Here is a 19,571-nt window from a genome sequence, read left to right on the forward strand (position 1 = left end):
GTGGGGAGAGGCTGGGATGGAATTCCCAAAGTTGTGGCTGCCCCTGGATCCCTGGCAGTGCCCAAGGCCAGGTTGGACAGGGCTTGGAGCAGCCTGGGACAGTGGAAGGTGTCCCTGCCCACGGGGTGGAATGAGGTGATCCTTAAGGTCTCTTCCACCCCAAACCATTCTGTGAAACCCCTCTGTGCTCTGGGACCTCCTGCCAATCCCCATCCCAAACCTCTTCTTGTCTCAGACCACCCAAGCTGGGGGAAGAGCACCAGATTCTGGTTTTCCTGCTGATCCTGTGCTCCATTCCTGAGGTTTCTGCAAATTTTGGGATCTGCATCCTCCTGGCTTTGGGATCACCAGCTTAGATCCCCCTGCTCCTGCATGCTGAGCTGGGCTCTGAGGCCAGGCACAGTTGGAGAGCAGCAGCCATGGGGGCTCATCCAGCAGCAGATGTGGATTTGCAGCTGGTGTCTCTAGTCCATGATAAGTTTATCTTCTCTGTAAGGTGCTTTTGGCTTGTTTTTAACAGAAGATCCAAGGCTGTGAGCGCCCTTTTCATCTTCACATCCCAAACACCTCGCAAAGGCTGTGTTCCCTCCTGTGCAGCTGGGGAAACTGAGGCAGGGGGAGCCCATGGCTGGGCACCATCACCACCAGTGGGAGCTGAACCTGCTCCTGGGTGTCCTCATCTTCTTGGCCAACCTTCCTTGAGAGAAAACTTCTCCTTTGGCTACCAAACACCCAGGATGCTCCTCTGGGCTGGGATCTCCAACTTGGATCCCCCATCCCCACCTCAGGCTCCTGAGATGAACCTCATGTGGAGATGCTGTTGAAATTCCACAGCTTTTAATGGTCCCATCCTTTTAAATCCTAAAGATCTTCCCTGTGGCTGATGGATGACCCTGAGCTGCGCCCCTTCTGCCTCCAGATCTCTGCAGATTTAGGGATTTCCCGGAGAGGGGGGCTGGAAGGAGCTCCCGACCCCCATTGTTCATGAGGTGGCCTGGGAGGGGAGGGAATTCCTCCTTCCATCTCCTCCCATCCCCAAAAGCTCTTCCATCTATCCCAAGCACAGGAGTTTGGCTGAATGGATTTATTGGTAGAGAGCTGTGTCCTCTCCTGGTGGGAGGAGAGCAAATATTCCATGATACCCCACAAAGGGAAACAGAGTCCCTTAAACCCTGGGACCTTCTCCTTTCCCCCAAATTCCCTTGGAATGCCACAGGAGGGCAACCTGCCCTGTGTCCAAACTTCCTTAGAGAGGCAGAGGGAGGAAATCCCAGCTCCAGACAATGGGAACAGGAACAGGGCCATGAGGCAGATGGGGAATCTGTTCCTCCTGCAAGCTGGGAGAGCCATTTCCAGACAATCCTTGGGTCTTGTCCAAGACCAAAATACCAGGAGGGTTTTATTTGTGTGTGTGTGTGTCACAAGGAAACCCCTCCTTCCCCAGCAAGAAGGTGTGCACCATATTCCTGAATGATCCCAGGGCTGGGGAGAACTCTCTTCTCGTCTCATTTATGGCCTGGCTGGAGTTCCTCCACCCAGTGCTCACCCCAAGGGTCAGATTTAAGGCTGCCCAGCTCCCTTTGACCTGCTCTGTCCCTTGGAGAGTGGTGAGCAGCCATGAAAATCCACGTGGTGCCTGCTCCTTGCTGCCAGGAGAAGGGAAAATAAAGGAGTTTTTGTGGGATTCCTGCACGTTGCAACCTGGGGCTGTGGCAGTAGAAGACAGGGAACATGGATAGCAAAGGAGCAGCCCCATGCTATGAATTAATCAAGGCACATGAGAATGAGCTTTGCTGGAGCAATTTGTTTATCTCCTTGCCTCTCCCATTTTTGGTGCTGTGGGTTGTGCCACTGCTTCTCTGGCTGCATCCTCAGAAGGTGAGGATCCCATGTCCCACCCTGAGCTGTCCCTGAGGAATGAAGTTCTCAGGTTTCTGTGCTTGAAATGGCTCCTGAGATATTAGAAAGTCTTTTTTTCCCAGCCCCGCAACCGAAGAAGAAGTCGAGATTCCTCGGTTCTGCTTTCCAAGGTTGTTTATTTTCTCTTATCTATGACATTCTTTCTCTGACCTGCTGAGATCTGTCCAGCAGGTCGGGTTGTGGCACAGCCCCTGCCCTTGGGGTGGTGTTGGCTTTTTATACTAAAACCTAGGTGTACTTCATTTACAATAATTTTCCAACACCTATCACCTGTGTTAGACAGTCTGTCTCTATTCTAAACCAATTAAAAGTGTCCCCATCACAGCAGAAGATGGAGGACAAGGAGAAGGAGAAGAAGGACAGGACATGCCCAGATTCCTCCATCTTGCCTCTTGAACCCCCATTCTAAATCCCCAAAATTCTACTTTTTCACCCTGTGACAAATTCACTATCATTCTACTTAAACTCTCGTGGCTTGCAAATCTTCACACAAAGTTGGTAATTGTTTCCATGGGCTAAAATCAAAGGCACAGGTGTCTTTGACTCCGTGCCAAGGTCTCTGAGCCTCTGCCAGGGTCTCGAGTCCTCCAGGGCAGCCAGAGCAATGTCCTGGGTTCTGACATGAAGTGACTTTATAAGGACAAGCCAAGCCCTCGAGCAGGTCAGAATTGCTCCTCTAAGGGCTGCATACTCTCTTTTCTGTTCAGTTTGACTTTTTGCTCCTCCTCCATCCTCTGGGGGTGGATGCCAACTTTTCCTGGCTCCAGTGTGTGTGGAGGTGTGGGAAGTGCTGAGCAAGGTGAGGGTCTGAGGGTGATTTGGGCAATCACAGCCCAGCAGAGGCTGGAGGCCCCTCAGGAGGTGCAGATGCCACCAGCATGCCATGCCAGTGTTTGGCAGGGAGAACTTTATTTCCTATCCACTTGAAATTCTTCTGGCTGCATCTTGTCCTTCCATGGAATATTTTTGGGATGTCTGTGAGCAGCACAGAGCAGCACAGCTTCCCCACACCCCAAATTCAATCCCATCACCCTGATCATTAATGACACTCCACAGCCTCATCCCTGGGAAGTGCCACCACCAGCTGGGCCCTGTCACAATCACAGGGGGGTGACAGGGTGGCACCAGCCACAGGATCCTATTTTCTGAGGGGTTTACACCCAAAATCCCCATTTCCCCAGAGATCAGGTCCATTTCAGCAGAGCCAGGACTGAGGGAGCTCGACACCTCTGAGGTGTTGTTATTTCTCACCCCCTTTTCACACCCTTTAAAGCTGGCTGGCAGCTGTGCAAGTGGGCTTGGTGTGAAGCACCTTTCAAACACAGGGCAGGGGGCAGCGAGCCCCAGATGGCACCAGCAGTGGGATGGAAATGGGCAAAATCACGGGAAAACAGCCCAGAAATGGGGCTCGTCCCCCACTGGGGAGGCATCACTTCCAGCCCAGCCCTGAGCACCTTTGGGTGCTTCCATCCCTCCTCTGTGCCACTCTCTGGATTGAGGCAGGGTTAATCCATGCCACGACCCCAAATCCTGTTCCCTTCCAGTGCCAGCCCCAGAGAACACCAGTTCAAACATGAACCCGAGCCAAGTTCCTCCAGGCACGTTTTTATAATTTCTTTTTTTGTTGTTCCTGCTGCTGACAATGGCTTTGCTCAGAGCTCTGCCCAGCCCTTTCCTCTGCGCTGCCAGACAGAAACAGTGAACCAGGTTGGCTCAGACATGAATGTCCTGGTTTCCTCTCCTCCCCCTGCCCGTGTCTCCGCTCGCAGCCCTGGGGAGGAGCCGCTCTGCAGAGCATCATCCCGCAGTGTCTCAGTGACCCGGTGGCCTGTGCTGGCACTGCCCCGTGCCCCGGGGCTCTCTGCAGCTCGGGAGCATCACTAACATCACTTTGCTCCCTCCCTGCACCTCCTGTGCCCGGCTCCACTCAAAGCAGATCAGGCTGATGATACAAAGCGGGGCTGGAGGATGCGGCATTCGCATTCTCTGAAAAATTCTTTCACCCGGGATTTTTCTCCTGAGAAGCCTCAGAGAAAAGGGAAAACAATTCTTATCTCATTTGCTTCTCCTGGGTTGTGCTCATGTGGAATGTGTTTGGAGATTGTTTACCCACAGGTGATTGTTTCATTGGATTCTGCTGTGAGTTGTTTTCACTCTTTGGCCAATCAGGGCCAAGCTGTGTCGAGGCTCTGGAGAGAGTCACAAGTTTTCATTATTATCTTTTTAGCCCTCTCTAAGTATCCTTTCTGTATTCTTTAGTATAGTGTAGTTTAGTATTCTTAAATATAATATCATAAAATAATAAATTAGCCTTCTGAGAACATGGAGTCAGATTCATCATTCCTCCCTTTGTCTGTCGGGAGATCCGGCAAATGCAATAAACATATAATAAAACCATAATAGTCATCCTAATAACTAAAACTATAGATAATAATAACACATAAAATCATCATCATCACAGTCATCATATCATAATCATCAATCATAATCTCACTGCCCTGACCAAATATCCAACATTGAAGTGAAAGATGACGAAGCAAATCTGACATCAAAGGATCCCAGGGATGGCTTTTCTTCTGGTCAGGGACAATAAATCTGGAATGTGGTTGGAGATTGTTGGATTGGATTCTGGTGTGAATTGTTTTGTCTCATTGGCCAATCAGTGCCAAGCTGTGTCAGGACTCTGGAGAGAGTCAGGAGTTTTCATTATTATCTTTTTAGCCTTCTGTAAGTATCCTTTCTGTGTTCTTTAGTATAGTATAGCATTCTTTAATATAATATAGTATCTTAAAATAATGAATTAGCCTTCTGAGAACATGGAGTCAGATTCATCATTCCTCCCTGCCACAGGAATCCCTGCAAATACAACAGGAGGAGGGGAGGAGAAAGAGAGAGGAGGAAGAGATGATGCCAGGGGCGCTGCAAAGCAATCCCTGCTGCAGACACAACCTCGTTTGACAGCAGGGCTTCTCCTGGGACATCCCCCAGGAAAGGGGAGACCACCAGGGCTGGGACCCTGTGCTGACGTCGGTGCCCAGAGCCCCTGGGCTGCTTTGGGGAGGTGTTTAGGGTCACCCCAGATGCCACAACCCATTAGTTCTGCCAGGCTCTGGGGATGCTGCAGCTGCCCAGCAGCACTCGGGAGGAGCCGCTGCTGCTCCCACCGCCTCTCCTCCGAGGGCATCCAGAGCCAGGCTGCCTCCCACGGGGCTGTGCTGCATGCTTGGCTTGGTTTGATGGGAGGTGGTCGCTGTCAGGCTCGCAGAATCCCCGGACAAAGCGCTTTCCAGGCTGCAGGGACACGGGTGAGATCAGCCGCAGCTTCAGCGCCTGCTTGGATGGAGCCAGAGGTTTGCAGAGCGTGGAGGCGGCGTGTGCTGGGGAGAGCTGGGCTGGTGGAGCGTGAGACATCCCTGCCTGGGGCATGGAGAGCTGCCCAGCATCCTGGTGGGAGTGGAGAGGTGAGGAGCTCTGCTGGGAATGCCGGGAGAGGGACTGTGTGCCTCCAGGATTTGGGGAGAAGGGAGGACTTGTGTGGCCTCTCTTTCAGCCCCAGCCTGGGAGATGACCTGGGGCTGGTCCTTCTGTGGGTGGGAGCCACAGCAACATGAGCAGAGAGGGGCTGGACCCTGCCCGGGGGATGCTCCAGGCCCTGCCCGGGGGATGCTCCAGGCCCTGCCCGGGGGATGCTCCAGACCCTGCCCGGCTTTTGGGGTTGGTTTGGCCGGAGGGTTTGGCCAAGGCTGTTTCTGCCAGGAGATTTAGGCAGAACTCATCAAACGCAGGGTTTGATCTCCTGTGCCCACCCTCAAATGCTGAGGGGGCTCCTGCAGCTGCTGTGTGGGGTGACCTCACCCCTGGTGGTTACAGCACAGAGGGATGCCCTGGAAAACAGGAGTGGCCAGCTCACAGGTTCAGCTTTCTGCAAGAAATTCTGTGTCTAAGGGCAAACACACGAGGTTTTGTGCTCTGGCCAGGACCCGTGTGGGCGTGGAGCTCCTTTATTTATTCCTCCATGAGCAGAGCTCTGCCGGAGATCCCGGGGTGGGAGGATGAGGAGGGAGCTCAGCTCCAGCTTCCACTCAATCCTTCTCCCTGCTTGTCTCCCTCCCTCCCCGTGGCTGCAGAGCCTCCTGGCAGCCCAGAGCACTTTTTTGGCCATTCCAGAGAATTTGAATAGCCCTAGTGAGGGTGAGCTCTGATTTATTGGGAGTGTTTTTATGGTGTTTATGTTGGCAGGCTGCAGTTTGTGTACGGCTGGAAATGTTCGCTGGAGCCTTTTATCACCAGGGCTGAAAAACAACAGAGAGCTGATGAAAAGTCCTGTGCTAATTGCAGAGGGGTTGAGTCAGGGCTGGGGCTGTGAAATGCCTGGCTCTGAGGGGCTGCTGCCTGCAGTCCCCACGGGGAAGGAGAGATGATTTCAGCCATCAGCAGGGTGGGATCCATCCAGGCTGGGTCATTTTGCCACTGAAGGTCACATCTGGCACTGAGAGGGACAGATTGTGGGGGTGCCTCAGGCTCCTGTCCCTGCTCACAGCCTGACAGAACAAGATGATCAGCAGATGTAAGAGGTTTCAGCTTGGGAAAAAAAGCAGTTATTTAAATGTGTTTTTTTTTTTTTAAACTCAGATGTGGGGCAGCACCTTGTGCTGATGTTAGAAATGGAATTTCCCACCCCTCACTCCATCCCATCACTCCTCTCCCCAATCTTTGTAGGATCTCAGTGTCCCAGCTGAGGTTTTAGTGAAATCAGTGTCTTGGTGAGATCCCACCATCATCTGTGGGATTTAGAATGATTGAACCTCACAAGCCCCTCACAAGAAACAACCTCCTGCACTTCATTTTCCACTGGATTATCCCCTCCCATGAGTCCTGCAGAATTAGTCTGAGAGCAGAAAACTTTTTCAGGTGCCAGCAATGGATCATCTTGGAGCACAGGGAAAGAATTTATCACCTGCCATAAGAAACCTACTTTAAAATCAGCTCCTGATCCCTCCAGCCATGCCCACCTTCCCTTCTCCACATCACAGGTGCTGAGGAGCAGCGGGTGATCCATGGGGTGTGAGCAGCACCTTGGTGTGGGATGGGGACTCTTGAGGGCAGGGAAGAGCTGCAGGGGGATGCCACGCCTTGGGCAGGGTGTGCTTTGGGTCTCCTGGGGACATCTAGAGGAGTGGAGAGAAGAGCTGGAAGCTGAGATGAGTCCCAGACAGTCCCAGGATGTCACAGAACGCCAGAAAGGTTTGGGTTGGAAGGGCCATGGGCAGGGACACCTTCCACTATCCCAGGCTGCTCCAATCCCCATCCAACCTGGCCCTGGACACTTCCAGGGATGGAGCAGCCCCAGCTCCTCTGGGCACCTGTGCCCAGGTGTGGTGGTGTTCACAGGGGTCTGAGGATGAGGGAAGAGATGAGGATCTGACTCCATGTTTCAGAAGGCTGATTTATTATTTTATGATATATATTACATTAAAACTATACTAAAAGAATAGAAGAAAGGATTTCATCAGAAGGTTAGCTAAGAATAGAATAGGAAAGAATGATAACAAAGGTTTGTGGTTTGGACTCTCTATCCGAGCCAGCTGGCTGTGATTGGCCATTAATTAAAAACAACCAACATGGGCCAATCACAGATTCACCTGTTGCATTCCACAGCAGCAGATAATCAATGTTTACATTTTGTTCCTGAGGCCTCTCAGCTTCTCAGGAGACAAAATCCTAAGGAAAGGATTTTCCATAAAACATGTCTGCGACACTCAGCTCCAAGGAGGGTTGACCACCCAAATTTAAACAATGAAATCCACCCCAAGTGCCTTAAAACCAGTCTTGGAGGATGTCACAGAGGTTTTATGCTTTGAGGAGGCACAAGGTCCTGCCTCTGCATCACCCCAGAGTTGCTCCATTCCCTGCAACCCTTATTCCAGAAACATCCACTGGGACTCCCCTGCCAGGCAAAAGGGCACTTTATTCCAGGCCAGCAGTTTAGGAAAGGTCCTGGCTGGCATTAGGCACCTCAGTAGATGTGTCCTGCTGGGTGGATCCTAACAAGAAGGGAGGGAGGGAAGGGCACAGCACTACAAGCACATCTACGTGCCTCTAGTCTAGTCACAAGTATGAGAAAATTTAAGGAATTTGGTTCAAAGTGTTTTAGTGAGGCAGAGAACCTTCTGTTTTAAGAGGTTTCTGATATCTCTCAGCCTGCACTGAACCACACAGATTGTAAAGGAGGAGGAAAAAAAAAAAGAAAATACACAAAACCAACAAATCCCCCACTTTGCTACTGGCAGTAAAATTTTGGCTGACACATGTGAGCCTCTGTTAACCCATGGCCCTGTGAACGTGCTGCTCAGGGACAGACCTTACAGTAGGAGAGTCCATCCTGCTGTTATTCCAAGCTTCCTAAAAACCAGCCAAAACAAATATTTGGAGGAAAGGCAGGGGCTGCCTGGAGGGAGGACTCGGGCAGGAATGCTCCTGCCACTGGGCAGGAGGTGACATCATCCAGATTCCTTCACTGAGGAATGCAGGATTTGGTCTTCCCTGCCAGTAATTGCATTTCAAAAAACAGGGAAGCAGATTTCACCCAGCGCCTTCCATTGCCCAGCAGAGAGGCTGAATGTTCCCGAATCCCCTTCTTGTCCCTAGTTTAACAAGGGAATTGTGTGGACAGGCAGGGTGAAATTGGTCATCTCCCAAAGCACAAGTGAAAGCACCCAAAATTCCAGAAGTGGGAGCTGGACAGAAATCTGGGCAGGGAGAGCTGGTGGGGCAGCAATGACTTCTTGGGGTGGCCAGGATGGGGCAGGTGATGGGCTGGGGGTGTGTGTGGACTTCTATGCTGGGCAGAGTTTGCTGAGAGCTGCAGGAGGAGCCCATGGTGACCTCCATGGTGACCTCAGTCCTATGAAGCCCAGTGACCACGTTGGGTGTTTTTGAATGTAGAACTTCAGGGGTGACTGGAGAGTTTTGGTCTTTGTAGATCCAATTTGGATGTTCTCTGGTTCTGTGGCTGGAATGGGCTGATGTGCGGAGCATTCTGAGCAACCAGCTGACACCTGGCTTGAGCCAGGGCAGGGACTGTCCCCCTGTGCTGGCATTGCTGGGACACCTTGAATTCCATGTCCGTGTGTGGGCTCCTCGTGACCAGAAGGACATTGATGGTCTGGAGCCCAAGGAGAGGCTGAGGGAGCTGGGAAGGGGCTCAGCCTGGAGCAAAGGAGGCTCAGGAGGGACCTTGTGGCTCTGCACAGCTCCTGCCAGGAGGGGACAGCCGGGGGGGATCCGGCTGTGCTCCAGGGAACAGGGACAGGATGAGAGGAAATGGCCTTAAGTTGTACCAGGTGAGGTGTTGATTGGATATTAGGGTAATTTTATTCCCTGGAAGGGTGGTCAGGCATTGGAAGAGGCTTTTCAGGGCAGTGGTGGAGTCACCATCCCTGGTAATGTTCAAATACACATTGATGTGGCACCTGGGGACGTGGTTTGAGGTGAACACAGCAGTGCTGGGTTGATGGTTGGACTTGATGATCTTAGAGCTCATTTCCAACCTTAATTTCCCTTAATCGTTAGTCTGGTAGGGCTAATTCAGCCAGGCTGAATTTCACCATATCCATGTAATCCCTGGGAAGTGGATGGGATTGCACGAGTGGAATCAGAGGGCCTGTGGCAGGTTTGGGGAGGGTTTTTAATGAAGGTGATAAATTTGTGGGTTTGCGTTCTGCAAAGATGCTCCTTCTTCATTTCTTCTCCATGAAGCTCATTCATTCCTTCTTTTCCATGAAGTTTTTGGCTTTTCCTTTGGGTTGAACACCCCACATCCCATCTCCAGCCCCTGGAGCTTGCTGCCTCCTCCGCCCACCCCAGGCTCTGTGGTGGCTCCACAAACACCTCTGGAAATGGATGTCAGCAGCACTTCCAGCAGCAGCAGAGGGGTCAGTTCCTGTGGGATGGAGGCTGCTGCCACCATTTCAATAGGTGGAACTAGGTGTAGTTCAGCTGCCCCAATTACCAGTCCAACAGGGTGATTTAGTGCCTGGAAAAGCCCGAAATATTTTGCTCCCAGTGCCTGACAGAGGATGGCTGGCAGGAAATGAGCTCCAAGGCAGGGCAGGTTTTGCTGGTTCTCTAATTTCCCGCCAGGTTTGGGAAATTCTTGGCAATGAGATGGAGAGCAGAAGAGAAGAGCTTCGGCCAAAGGAGAAATCCCACTTGGTCAGCAGGATTTTTGGGAAGGGTGGAGTGAGGAGCTCTGAGTGGGCAGCAGCAGGACAAGGGCTGGATCTGCTCTGCTGAGGTGTGCCAGGAGAAGGCCTGCTCACTTTTGGGGCCACAAAGCTGGGTCTGGGGTCATGGCAGGGTGATAATATTGAATTTTGTCATGGCAGAAGAGGCACATCCTGTGACCGTGTTCACAGGGGTCTCAGGATGAGGGAAGAGATGAGGATCTGACTCCCTGTTTCAGAAGGCTGATTTATTATTTTATGATATATATTACATTAAAACTACACTAAAAGAATAGAAGAAAGGATTTCATCAGAAGGCCAGCTAAGAATAGAAAAAGAAAGAATGATAAAGGTTTGTGTCTCAGACAGAGTCTGAGCCAGCTGGGCTGTGATTGGCCATTAATTAGAAACAATTCTATGAGACCAATCACAGATGCACCTGTTGCATTCCACAGCAGCAGATAATCATTGTTTACATTTTGTTCCTGAGGCCTCTCAGCTTCTCAGGAGACAAAATCCTAAGGAAAGGATTTTTCATAAAAGATGTCTGCGACACACATCCATGCAGGAGGGTTGGGATCAGGTCCCACCTGGGACAGGGTGACAATGCCATGGGAGAAACCTCCTGTGGGACATCCTGGGCTTGGTTTGGATATTGTCCCCCACCAGGCAAGTCCCTTCCCTTGTCATATCTCAGCCATCCTCCACCCCAGGGCTGTGTCTGGTGCTGACAATCCTGGTCTGCAGGACTCTCACAGCTCAAGGGAAGACAAAACCAAGATTTCCCTTGCTCTGCTTGGAGAGGGAGAAATCACAGAATCCAATGGCGTGGGTTGGAAGGGACATTAAAGATCATCTGGCTCCCAGAAGGAGAAGGCAGGCACCAATCCCATTGCCTCACACATGCTGAGCAAGCACTCCACCACTGCAGCTAACCCCCTGTGGGATTGCACAGGGGTGGAATAGGGAATAAAGGGCATGGACTAGGGATCTCCTGCTCATTTCTGCCTGGAGTCACCCCAGGGGCAGCACAGAGCTGGCCAAGCAGCACTGACATGAGCTCCAGAGGATTCAAGTGGAGGCTCCAAGGCTTTGAGGTCAGTAGGGACCAAAAAGCAGCCAGGAAAAAAGATGATAATGGATGCGGATCTGCTTTTAAATGACACAAGGAGGCTCAGAGGCTTCATATTTATCACAGCTCAGTCAGCCAGGTGCCACCAGTCAGGTGTGGGGCTGCTCCTCTGTCCCCCCAGCAGGACATGATTTGGGGGTTTGCTTCATGTTAAACTGTTTCTTCAAGTTTCTCAGAAACACAGATGGTGGTGTGGTTTCTTAATTGTTTCTGTCTGGAGGCTGCAGGGAGGATGACTTGGAGAGGAAGGGAGGGAAAGAACCAGAGATGGAAAGACTGAATTTTCACGCAGAGCCTCCCACCACTTCATCTTCTTCCCTCAGCTGCTGGTAATGGCCAGGGTCAGTGATGGCAGCTTTTCACTCCAGAAAATTCTCAGGGGGTTTCCTGGAATATGGAAATGTGGTGGGCTGGGTGCACAGGCAGTGACCACCACAGCAAAGAGGATGGACCTCAGCTGAGCAGCAACAAACTGAGACCTGTCCCAAAAGCTGCCTGGAGGTCAGACACTCTGGCTTGGCATTTTTTAAGGTCTATTTATCACTAAGTGAAGGAGAATATTTTTTTTTTCCTTAAATACCCTCTTTCCACAGCATTTTCTGTGGTTTTTGCCTCTTTAAACTTAGCAGAGGAGGCTGAACCATCCCTGGGCTGGCAGAAAGTATGGAAGAAATGTGAGCACCAGACTGGGAGCCTGGGAAGGGGCTTGCTGCACATCATGGAGGGATTTTAGTATTATTGTGAATTAAACCATGACTGCATCATCCTCTGTGTCCCATCCCCAGCCTCACAGAGGAGCTTCAGGCATCCCTGCCTGGGAACCAGACAAATTCACCAGGGGTACCTGCCCTGGCAGCAGGAGCTGCCCCTTCCCAGGGGTGGTGGAGGGTTTGGGGTGAGCAGGGCAGGGCTCACCTGAGCTGTTCTTTTCTCTAGCAAAACCTGCACCTGATTTTGGGGTCTCCTTGAGCCAGGTCTCATAAGCTCTTGGAGATTTATATCACACCCAAGATAGCTCAGCCACCTCAGATGGCATAATATCAGCAGGATGGCTTCTGTGGTAGTGCTGGAAACAGAGAAGTTGTAATAAAAGGCAAAATAACAAAGCTCTTTACAGACAAAAACCAAGCCAGGGCAGGAGGTTCTTTTTCCTGGTAAAACACCTCACAAAAGCCATTAGTTTCTTTGCTCTCTTCTTTTTCTAGTAAATTACTTAGGCAGGACCTTCTGGCTCCTGTCCAATTGGCCATCCTTAAGTTTGAGGTGAAGTCCCCAGGGTCCTGTGAGATGCCTTTTCACCTAACTGAGGAGAGAAACTTCTGGGCTTTTTTCCTTTTTTAGGAGACAAAGGATGATTTGGTCACTTTATCAACAGGGGGCACATCCCTACCTGCACCCACAGGCCTGGTGCTCCCTTGGGAAGCGTCGGGATCTTTAGCTGGTCACAGTGATCCTGAGATGTGTTGGAAAGTAACTTTTCCCAGCCCGGCGCTTGAAGAAGGAGTCAGAGCTCTTCATTTCTTGGTCTCAAGGTTGTTTATTGTATCTTATCTATCAAAAATTTTCTCCTGCCCTGCTGAGGTCTGCTCAGGAAGAGCTCAGGCTCTGCCTGCTCCCGGGGCAGTGTTATCTTTTTATACTAAAAACTACATGTACAATATTTACAATAACTTCCCAATACCTATCACCTGTGTTAGACAGTGAGCTTCTACTCTAAACCAATTTGTAAGTGCCAACATCACAGCAGGAGATGGAGGCCAAGAAGAAGAAGAAGGAGAAAGGCTGGACACAGCCAGTTCCCTCCAGCTTGCCTCCTGAACCCCCATAGCAGAAACTCTAAAATCTACTTTTCCACCCCATGATAACTTCACTATTATTCTACCTAAACTGTTGTGGCCGCTGATCTTCATAAAGGTTGGTAACTTGCTCCACGGGTCATAATCAAAACCACAGGGGCATTCTGGGCTCTGTGCCAGGGTCTCTGAGCCCCCTGGCAGGGGTCCTGGCTGCTCAGGACAGCCAGAGGGATGTCCTGGGTCCTGACAGGGAAGATCTCTGCATCAGGACCGACCTGAAAACAAAGGCAGAGCCCTCATCTCCCCGTGTCTCAGGCTGTGGATCAGCCCTGAGCATGGAGCGTTGCTGGCTCGGGCCCACAGCCATGAGCTGCAGCTTCCCCTGTGTAACAGGCATGTAAGGGCTCTCCTCCTCCTCCTCCTCATCCTCCTCCTCCTCCTTCCTGCCCTCCCCTTCCTCCCCAACGTGCTCATTCATGAAAAGTTCCCAGTTGGATGGACGTGAGGAGAGGAATTGGTGTTGGCGCGTTTTTTCCCGCGCGCCGGCCAAGGGAGGTCGTAGGCCCAGAGGGATTTAATCTTTGTTTTCACAGCTGGATTCCACATTATCCTCTCTTCTCTCCAGCTTTTTATTGCTTCTCATTCTCTGGAGCAACCTGTAGGGAAGCAGAGTGTGTGCTGGTGTGGGGCACAGCCTGCTGTGGCTGGCCCAGGGGCAGTGAGGGGTGCTATCCCCTCAGGACAGGATGAGGAACAATGGCCATAAACAAAAACACAGCAAGTTCCACCTCAACATGAGGAAAAGCTTCTTCCCATGGTGGGTGGCAGAGCTCTGGAACAGCTGCCCAGGGAGGGTGTGGAGCCTCCATCTCTGGGGACACGCCAAACCCACCTGGATGAGTTCCTGTGCCACCTGCTCCAGGTGACCTGGAGCAAAAAAAAAAGACTGGTGGAAGGCACAGCTGAATGAAGCTTCTCCCCCAGCTGTGTCCAGCTCTGGCCCCTCAGTTTGGGAAGGATGTTGGGATGCTTGAGCGCATCCAGAGGAGGCAACAGGGCTGGTGAGGGGCTGGGAACACAAACCCTGTGAGGAACGTGTGAAGGAACTGGGGTTGTTTAGCCTGGAGAAGAGGAGGCTCAGAGGTGCCCTTATTGCTCTCCACACCTTCTGAAGGGAGGCTGCAGACAGGTGGGGTTGGTCTGTGACAGAAGCAGAGGACACAGCCTCAAGCTATCTCAGGGAAGGTACAGGTTGGATATTAGGAAAAAATTTTTCACCAAAAGAATAATAAAGTACTGGAGTGCTCTTCCCAGGGAGGTGGTGGAATCACCATCTCTGGATGTGTTTAAAAAAAGCCTGGCCATGGCACTTGGTGCTATAGTCTGGTTGAGGTGTTAGGGCATGGGCTGGACTCGATGATCTTGGAGGTCTCTTCCAACCTCATCATTCTGTGATTCTGTGATCTTGCCTGGGCAGGGGGGTTGGACTGGCTGATCCCCAGAGGTCCCTTCCAACCACAACAGTTCCAGGGTTCTGTGATTCCATGAGCTGCAGAGCCCCATGTGTTCATCAAGGACTGAGGCTGGAAGGGATTGTGTGCTCCTGCAGTGGGGCCATGCAATGGATCCTGTCTGGGCAGGGAGGGAGGAAGGTGCCATCCCATAATATTCCCCTGAGGACACCTGGCTGCAGCCAGCATCTCCTGGCTCCTTTTATCCCTGTCCAACCAGCTTGGTCCATCCTTCCATGGGACAGGGCAGGGAGCAAGGCTGGGATCATCTGCCTTGGCCTGGAGTGTGATGGGATCAGAGCAAACTCTTGGGATCATGGTCCCAGCCCGGGCACACCACAAGTTTGGGGAATGCTCTAGGGTTGGATGAAGGTGGGCTATGGATTGGTGGCATGGTGTAGGTTTGGTGGTGTTGGTGTGGATTTGGTGGTGTTGGTGTGGGTTTGGGGGCGTTGGATCGTTTTTCATGGTGCTGGTGTAGGTTTGGGGGTGTTGCTGTAGAGTTTGGTGGTGTTGGTGTAGGTTTGGTGGTGCTAGTGTAAGGTTTGGTGGTGTGGTGTAGGGTTTGGGGGTGCTGGTGTAAGGTTTGGTGCTGCTGGTGTAGGGTTTGGTGGTGCTGGTATAGGTTTGGTGGTGTGGTGTGGGTTTAGTGGTGTTGGGTCGTTTTTCATGGGGCTGGTGTAGGGTTTGGTGGTGCTGGTATAGGTTTGGTGGTGTGGTGTGGGTTTAGTGGTGTTGGGTTGTTTTTCATGGGGCTGGTGTAGGTTTGGTGGTGTTGCTGTACAGTTCAGTGGTGCTGGTGTAGGTTTGGGGGTGAGGTGTAGGGTTTGGGGTGCTGGTATGGGTTTGGGGATGCCGCTACAGGTTTGGTGGTATGGTGTGGGTTTTGTGGTGTAGGGTAGAATTTGTGGTGCTGGTGTAGGGCTGGTGGTGCTGGTGTAGGGTTTGGTGCTGTGGTGCAGGTTTGGGCGTGTGGTGTAGATTTTGTGGGGCTGGTACAGGTTTGGTGCTGTGGTGTAGGGTTGGTGGTGCTGGTGTAGGGTTGGTGGTGCTGGTGTAGGGTTGGGGGTGCTAGTGTATTTTTGGTGGTGTGGTGTACAGTTTTGTGGTGCTGGTGCAGGTTTGGTGCTGTGGTGTAGGTCGGTGGTGTCAGTGTAGGTTTGGGGGTGTGGTGTAGATTTTTGTGGTACTGGTGTAGGGTTTGGTGTGCTGGTGTAGGTTTTTGTGGTGCTGGTGTAGGGTTTGATGTGCTGGTGTAGATTTTTGTGGTGCTGGTGTAGGGTTTGGTGCTGCTGGTGCAAGGTTTGGTGCTGGTGTAGGGTTTGGTGCTGTGGTGTAGATTTTTGTGGCGCTGGTGCAGGGTTTGGTGCTGTGGTGCAGGGTTTGTCCAACAGGCAGGTGTGGGCTCATGCCCATTGCGGTGAGGGGGTGGAGAAGGTGCTGCTGGAGCCCCCCTGGGTGCCCAAAGGACTCCAGCACTGCAGATCTCAGGTCAGCCTTTGCCCTGAGCAGCAGCGTGGCCCTGGGCCAGCTGGCACTGGCTCCATGCCCAGCTGGATGCCAGCCTGGGGGCACTGCCCCACTCCTGAGGGGAGAGAGGGGCACTGACCCAACACCCCTGCAGCCTTTGGGGATGACCAGACACGTGGTGTCCTGTTGTATTTGGGGGGTGCCCCATGGCAGGAAAGAATGATGAATCTCACTCCATGTTCTCAGAAGGCTAATTTATTATTTCATGACATTTTATTATATTAAAGAATACTATACTAAACTATACTAGAGAATACTGAAAGGATACTTACAGAAGGCTAAAATGATAATAATGAAAACTCCTGACTCTCTCCAGAGCCTCGACACAGCTTGGCTGTGATTGGCCATTAAGTAAAAACAATTCACATGAAACCAATGAAACAATCACCTGGTGGATAAACAATCTCCAAACACATTCTAAAGCAGCACAACACAGGAAAATCAAGTCAGATAATTATTGCTTCCTTTTTCTCTGAGGCTTCTCAGCTTCCCAGGAGAATAATCCTGGGAAAAGGGATTTTTCCAGGAAATATGATTCTGGCAGTGTCCCTTCTTGGCACGGGGGACCTGGGGCTGTCCAGATGTGAGGCAGGAGCTGCCGACCTCTGCACGTCAGCGGGTGGGGACCACCTATGTAAGCATGTCCAGGAAGGTTCCTGTCCCTGTTCCACCCTCAGATCAGACCCTCCTCAGATCAGGACCTGCAGCCCTGGCTGATGCTCCAGCCTGGAGCTCTGGAAGGTACCGTGCTGCTCTCCCAGCCCTGGGCTCTCCTCTGGGCTTTTCTCTCTCTTTGCATGCAAACCTGGCTGTGTAATTGAGTCTGTGCCTAATTACCTAAGGGGTAATTAAATATTTGCTGGGGATATCTGTGTAATGAAATGTCTCGGTGAGCAGAGTGGGAACCTGCCCTGGTTGTGCTGGGAACCCGGCCAGGAGGGTAGGAAAGAACTTGTGGAAATGAGGTTTCCATTTTTTCCTTATTTTCTGTCGTGTCTGTTATCTAAGAACAGTTTGGCAAGAGCACATCCAACCCATCTGCTGCCTTATTGTTCATGCTCGAGTCTCTGTCTTCCCCTTTAACTCCATTTAGGTCGAATTAGTGATGGGGAAATGGGCCACAAAGTCACACCTGAGTGTCTTGGATCTGCTTTGGCATTTTCCTTCTTGTCTCCATAGAATCCCAGAATGGTTCGGGTTGGAAGAGACCTTAAAGGTCACCTCATTCCAACCCCTGCCAGGGACACCTTCCACCACCCCAGGCTGCTCCAGGCCCCATCCAGCTTGGTCTGGAGCAGCTCCAGGGATGGAAGGGGACGGCACAGCCTCTCTGGGCAACTTCTTGTTCTCTTCAATACAGTTTTAAAGTTGGTGTTGAATTTCTTTACCATAAAAATTGTATTACCATAAAGAAAATCTGTGTCCAGGGCTGAGCTCAGGAGGACATTTTGGTGATTTGGGGTGCTGAGTGTGCAGCAGATTTATTTGGGGAGGCAGCCTCTCTGGGCAATTTCTTGTTGTCTTCAATGTAATTTTCAGTTGGTGTTAAATTTCTTTACCATAAAGATTTCGTTACATGAGATGTGTCCAGGCGAGCTCAGGAGGACATTTTGGTGATTTGGGGTGCTGAGTGTGCAGCAGATTTATTTGGGGAGGGCACAGCCTCTCTGGGCAATTTCTTGTTGTCTTCAATGTAATTTTCAAGTTGGTGTTAAATTTCTTTACCATAAAGATTTCGTTACCATGAAGAAAATCTGTGTCCAGGGCTGAGCTCAGGAGGATATTTTGGTGATTTGGGGTGCTGAGTGTGCAGCAGATTTATTTGGGAGGGCACAGGGATGGGTTTATATGGTGGAGAGAAGGATTTGACAGCTGTTCCCAGCCCTTGTCCCTGTTTGCACAACACTTGGATCATGCAGCAGCCTCACTGCTATGGCTCTGTCTGACCTGTCGAGTCAGAGGCTCCTCCAAAGCCAAAAGATTGGGAAATAGATAAAACAAATATCCAGCAATGAGTGTTGGAATCTGCAGAAAGATCTGCTATTTCAGACACGATGGTTTGGGTAAAATTTTGTCTTCTCTCACAAGTCCTGCTGCCTGAGCTTCACCTCAGCTCCTGCAAGCAGAACCTCTGGGGTGGGTGAGAGGTTTGAGAGGTCACCAGGGTGACCAGAGGGATGGAGAACTTCTCCTGTGGGGAAAGGCTGAGAGAACTGGGGGTGTTCAGCCTGGAGAAGAGAAGGATTCAAGGTGACCTTGCAGCCCTTTCTTGTGGCTAAAGGGGCTCCAGGAGAGCTGGAAGGGGAATTTGCACAAGGGGTGGAGGGACAGGACAAGGAGGAATGGCTTTAAATTGATAGAGGGTAGCTTTACATGAGATCTTAAGAATAAATTCTTCCCTGTGAGGGTGCTGAGGCCCTGGCACAGGTGCCCAGAGCAGCTGTGCTGCCCCTGGATCCCTGGAAGTGCCCAAGGCCAGGCTGGACAGGGCTTGGAGCGGCCTGGGATGGTGGAAGGTGTCCCTGCCATGGCTTTAAAGATGGGCTTTAAGATCCCCTCCATCCCAAATCCACCTGGGATTCTGTGATTCCATTGCTGGCAGAGCAGGCTGAGCCCCAGAGCGTCACTCAGCACCCTGAGGAGGTGACACACCCAAGCAGGACCCTGAGGAGGTGACACACCAAAGCAGGACCCTGAAGCTGCTCCCAGGCCCAGCAGCTGCTCCAAATGACCCCCAGATGGTCTTTAACCACCTCGGGGTTGTCAGGGGTGTTTAGAGCAGCAGCTCTGCCCCAAGGAGGGTGTAGGGCAGGGCAGGGCAGTCCTCAGTGGTGCCAGGCTCTGGCCAGGGCAGTGTGAGGGACCATCCTGAGAACCAGGCAGAGCAAACAAACCTGGATCTGATGCAGACACCTGGGCTGGCTCCTGTTCCTGGACAAATTGATGCAGCACTTGCTCACTGCAAGCTCCTGGCCCTGTTAGAGTAGAGAGGTTTCTTTTGGTTGGCAAAAGATATTACAGATTTTTTGGTACATATTACAGATATTATTATTTTGTACATATCATAGATATTTTTTTTTGTTTGTAAAAAATGAGAATCACAGAATTGTTTAAGATCATCACCAGTCAACCCAGCACCATCATAACTCCTAAACCATGTCCCCAGTTGTCACATCCATGCAGTTTTGAACACTTGCAGTGATGGTGATTCCACCACTGCCCTGGGCAGTCTGTTCTAGTGTTTTACAACTCTTTCTGCGAAGAATTTTTCCCCTAATACCAAATCTAAACCTCCCCTGGTGTAACTTGAGGCCATTTACTCTTGTCCTGTCGCTTGTTATCTGAGAGAAGATAAAAACATGAAATAACTTTGGACCATTTCTGATGGCTGTCCTGGGTGTGAGCAGCTCGTGCCATCTGCTGCAGCGTAGGACATGGATGAGGCGTGCGGTGACAG

The 19,571-nt window shown here is 51.3% G+C and overlaps 1 protein-coding gene across 3 annotated transcripts in view; it reads left to right on the forward strand.

Annotated features, from left to right (window-relative positions):
• The window catches only part of GJC2 (gap junction protein gamma 2), a 34,411-nt gene that overhangs the window by 612 nt on the left and 14,228 nt on the right, over positions 1 to 19,571 (forward strand). Inside the window, exon 1 of one of the 3 annotated variants that reach the window (XM_030943570.1) lies at positions 5,328 to 5,381. The exons of the other annotated variants lie outside the window; for them this stretch is intronic. The gene's annotated coding sequence lies outside the window, so the exon portion shown is untranslated. Of the gene's footprint in view, positions 1 to 5,327; positions 5,382 to 19,571 lie in introns of those variants that run through there. 3 annotated transcript variants of the gene reach the window in all.

The sequence above is a fragment of the Camarhynchus parvulus genome, chromosome 2 (genome assembly GCF_901933205.1).
Source record: "Camarhynchus parvulus chromosome 2, STF_HiC, whole genome shotgun sequence".
NCBI classification, from domain to species: domain Eukaryota; kingdom Metazoa; phylum Chordata; class Aves; order Passeriformes; family Thraupidae; genus Camarhynchus; species Camarhynchus parvulus.